Here is a 4755-nt window from a genome sequence, read left to right as displayed (position 1 = left end):
TGAACTGGAGTTTGAACAAATAGAGAGGGGGGACTCTTGACAAAGGGAATACTGTACCCCTTGTGGAGGGTATTTAATAACCAGCGGCTGCATGAGTATTTTTCCCAGCACTCCACAAATCTTCCCAGTCTTCCCCCCCACTGGGGCTCTGGCGTCATTTTTTGGAAGATTCCTCAGAACGGGGAGAGAACATAAAACCCTTTCCTTTCTGTTTTCCCGATCTCCAGTTTTCTGTTTTACTCCTTTTATTTTGAAAACTAACCTTTTTTTGGGGACGAAAAAAAATGGAGTTTTCTTTTTATCCTCTGGGAAGTTCTTTTTGGAATCAGAGGCTTTCTCTAGAATTTTATCCAAGTCCTGACCAAAGAGAAGGTTACCATAAAACGGGATGTTGCATAATTTCACCTTGGAACCTGTGTCTCCAGACCAGGCTTTTAGCCAAAGTGCCCTTCTAGAGTTATTAGCTAGGGCCGTAGCTCTTGTGGCCAGCCTAACAGAATCCGCAGTTGTGTGACAAAAAAAAATCTACGGCTTTTAATAAGAGGGAAGGAGTCTGCAAAGTTTTCATGTGGGGTATTGGATTTTAATATATCCAGTTGTTCCAGCCAACTTTTTAGGGATCTAGCTACAGATGTGGCCGCGATATTAGGTTTAAATAAAGCCGCGACCGCATCCCAGGTTCTTTAAGGCTGGGTTCACACTTGAGCGTTTTACAGCGCATTCAAACGCGCTGTAAAATGCTCAACACATGAAAACCAATGCTTCCCTATGGCCCTGGTTCTCACTTGAGCGCTTTACAGCGCGTTTGAACGCGCTGAAAAACGCCCTACGCTCAAACAAGTTCTTGAGCTTCTTTGGGGCGTTTTGTTGAGTGTTTGCAGCCATAGGACACTGCAGTCAATCACACAAACGCGCGTTCACCATGGACAAAAACGCGCACAAAAACGCACGTTAAACGCGCATATCAAATTCGCTCAAGTGTGAACCCAGCCTTAAGGTTAGCATCCACTTTTTTTATCCATAGGATCACGTAATGATCCTGCATCTTCAAATGGTAAGGAAGAACCCTTAGCCAGTTTGGAGAGTGATACATCAATTTTAGGACAATTTAAGAACGGGGATAATTCTTCGTCGAAAGGAAGCCTTTTCCTAATTGTTCAGGGTAGGAAAACTTTCCTGTCTGGATTTTTCCACTCCCTCAAAATAAGAGACTGTAGATTTTTGTGTACAGGAAATACCCTTTTTTTCTTGGTTTCTAATACTGAAAACATTCTATCCTGGGCGGATCTATGTATTTTTTCTTCTTTAATTTCCATGGTATCCCTGACCGCTTTCAATAGGCCGTTTATATCGTCAGATGAAAATAAGTAATTTTTTAAATTGCCATCAGAGTCAGAATTATTACTACTCTCATCGCTATCTGAAGAAACATGGGAAGATGATGTAGAGGTTTTTAAGGGTGATTTTTTTCCTGGGCCCGTTTTGATGTTGATGGTACGCTAGCGGCTGCAGAAAAATCTGAAAAAGCGGATTTTATTTCTTGTTTAATCAGACCCTGCAGTTCCTGTTTTAAAGACGGGACTTCTTCCCTGACAATGTTATCAATGCATTTTTCACAACGTTTTTTAGCATGATTATCGGGGAGTTTAGCAGAATATACGCGACATCTAGGAATTTTAGATTTCTGCGATATTTTAGGTTTCACAGAACTGTCTTTGTCACTCGTCCATACAAAACTGGGGAAAGATGAGAAAGACTTATTAACAACATGTGCAAGCAGCATTCCATACTCACAACCTGGATGTCACTCACTGCTACAGGTTGGTCCATAGCCTCCTCCAGATCCATATGTGTGGATATCTGAGGCTGCAGAAATGCTTGCAATTTCTCTGGTCAGAGACCGACATCCGACTTGACCAGGGCGCCAGTTTTTAAACACGTATGGCCGGAAGTCTCCCCAGGACCTCCGACGTCATCCAGGCCGGCAACTCTTAAGCTACCACTATTAGGCCCCCGGATGACGTCACCCGCCGGAGCCGAGAATCTCAGGCAGCGGACGGCCTAGAAACCGGAAGTGCTCCTTTGAGTGTCCGGTTGCCGCAGCCCGCCACTACGAGCTGGCGCGCGAGTTTTGAACAAAAAAGGACCGCGGCAGGCACTCCATGAAAACAGACTTACTTGCCCAAGGTAAGCCTGTGGCTGGCGCAATGCACCCGCCATAGCTCCCGACCGGAGCGCAAAAGTAGTTCCTATCCTCCGCCAGGCAGGGACAGGAAGACACTGAAGATGAGTGAGGAGGCGGGCCCTTTTGAACCTTCCTGTCCCTGCCTGGCTGGAGGAGGATAATCTCCAAGTAAGGTGCCGTCATGGAGGGGAGGGGAAAAATGGGATTAACATAGCAGTGGCGTATCAGTCATGAACTCCATTGAAAGTCAATGGGGGACAGATCAGTTTTCTATTGCGTTAGATTGTGTCAGAGAAAACTGATTCGTCCCCAATGACTTGCATTGTGGGTCACATCGTGCAGCCCCCTAGAAATGAATGGGTCCGCAATTCCATTCCGCAAAATGCGGAACAGAATTGCAGACGTGTGAATGGACCCTAAAGCAGAGGATACATAGCGGTGACAAGGCCCCCTCTCTCATTACCTGGCACATGTGACAGAAGCAAGTTCCTCCCAGGCCCCTTCTACAAAAAGCTCTCCTGTGATTTTGACCAATCAGATTTTCTCTGCTGCTAACGAGAACTGCTGATTGGAGGAGCTACGGTCATTTACAGCAGGAGCTCCACCAATCAGCAGTTCTCCTCAGCAGCAGGCAAGCGCTGATTGGTCTGTATGTATAATGGCGCAGCCTGGCTCCAGTCGCTCAGAGCCGTGCAGGATAGGAGAGGTCAGCCTCTGGGTGGCACTGGGACCTACTGGGGGAATTCACTGGGAATCATGGATCTGTGGTGCACATGATGTGATGCTTGCTCTATTTCATACCTGTATTCACAGTGTATGCTGCCCTAGGCCACAAGTCTGAATACGTCCCTGTATAGTAGCTGGGCAGCATTGGACCTTGGGCTTATTTAATATAAATTTTTGGGCATCTAGATGTTCTTGGATATGAGGAAAATGTGTGGTAAGGGCAGAGGCTGGCATAAAACTAAATACAAAAACAAGCATTACTTACCAAATTAATCGCTCACTATTCCTATCTGGTCCTCCCCACCGCTCTTCGTTTACATGGCTGCAGCGCTGACATCCCATTGACATAACGTGACTGCTACAGCCAATCACAGGCCTCCACCATATACCTCGTATGAAGCCGGTGACTGGCTGCAGCAGTCACTCGTTGGCATGTCGGTCACCCAAAGTAGCTACTCACTGGCCTAACAAGCCACCAGTGTATAAACCAGCAGCTAGGTAGCCAATACTTTGTGTGTTGCAATACCTGCAGGGATCTCAAGTCTCCCGGAGGTTCAGGGAGTCTCCCGCTATTAGATAGCGGCTCCCTGACACCCACATGTGAAACAATACATCCCGGAAAGGTTTACTGATAGCAGAGCAGAGAGATAAGAGAAGTGACAGGACACAGTTTAGATTACAGGTTGAATTAACCCTTTAGGGTCAAATTGGCTTCTCAAGGAGAGATATATGTTAAAGGCATCCCTCCTTCTGTCTCATTCAGTAGCTATAGAACTATTGAGAGAGATGTATTTTTTTTTAAATACATTTAACCCTCTATTTTAATTATATTATTTACCCCAGTGTTAAATTCACCCCCCCCCCCCCCCCTGCTTGTTTTTTTCCTACAGTGGGGTAGATAATTACACACAGGGTTTTAAAGAATAAACTTCCTGACTCAGACCAAGAGCCGAGTCAGCGAGTGAATCGAAGCATCCGCGCATTGCACAACCTAAGCTTCGGTTTACTTGCTTCTTGTCAGCTCAGCGAATGAACCGAAGATTCGATTCATGAATCGGATCATTTGAATGAACTGATTCGTGTGAAAGATCCGAACTTCCCATCTCTAGTTTACTCACAGTAAACCTTTCCGGCAACCTGTAGCAGTGTCCCCTTCTCGGCGCGTGCGCACAGTGCAAGAAGAAGCCGATGCCAGCAGTCCGCAACGGCGCATCAGGTTGAGCCTGTGCGCACGCGCGGGATCTCAAAGCGGGAGGAGGGAGAGAGAGAGGCAGCACTCGGGAGTAGAAGGCGGCACTGAGGCACGAACGGCGATGCGTGCGGCCGGGCACCATGCATCCACAGACCTCCCCTGCTTGGGCACCTTAATTCAATGATTGACAGGTTAGTAAAACCTGTTTTTCCGCAGAATAAAGCCACAAATAGCTTTTATAAGGCCACCTTAGAAATCAGAATGCTGCCCTGGATATGAGCATATGTTTAGCTCACAGGGCTTATAGGTGGTGACAGAATCCCTTTAATCATATACATAAATATGATAATTTGGGGCAGGGTGATGAGCCCCGTCCTCCACACCATAGAGCAAAGTGTGCAGATACTGCATATGTTTGGAAAATGTAATAAAAAGTTTGTGAAAGAAAACCTCCCTGAAATGAGTTTTTGCAGGTTGGGATGTCTGTACCTGCCACGTCTTAAAGGGGTTGTCCAGCCATACTCAGGCTAGGCCATCCCTAGTTCATCCGCGAAGGTCCAACACCACGCACCCCTACCGTTTAGCTGTTCAGAGGCGGCCCCTTCGCCATCTTAGATGATTTAACCCTTTACAGAAATTCTGCCGTAGCCCA

This window comes from Bufo bufo, chromosome 5, assembly GCF_905171765.1.
Source record: "Bufo bufo chromosome 5, aBufBuf1.1, whole genome shotgun sequence".
Taxonomy (NCBI): domain Eukaryota; kingdom Metazoa; phylum Chordata; class Amphibia; order Anura; family Bufonidae; genus Bufo; species Bufo bufo.
Note: the sequence above shows the minus strand (reverse complement) of the source record.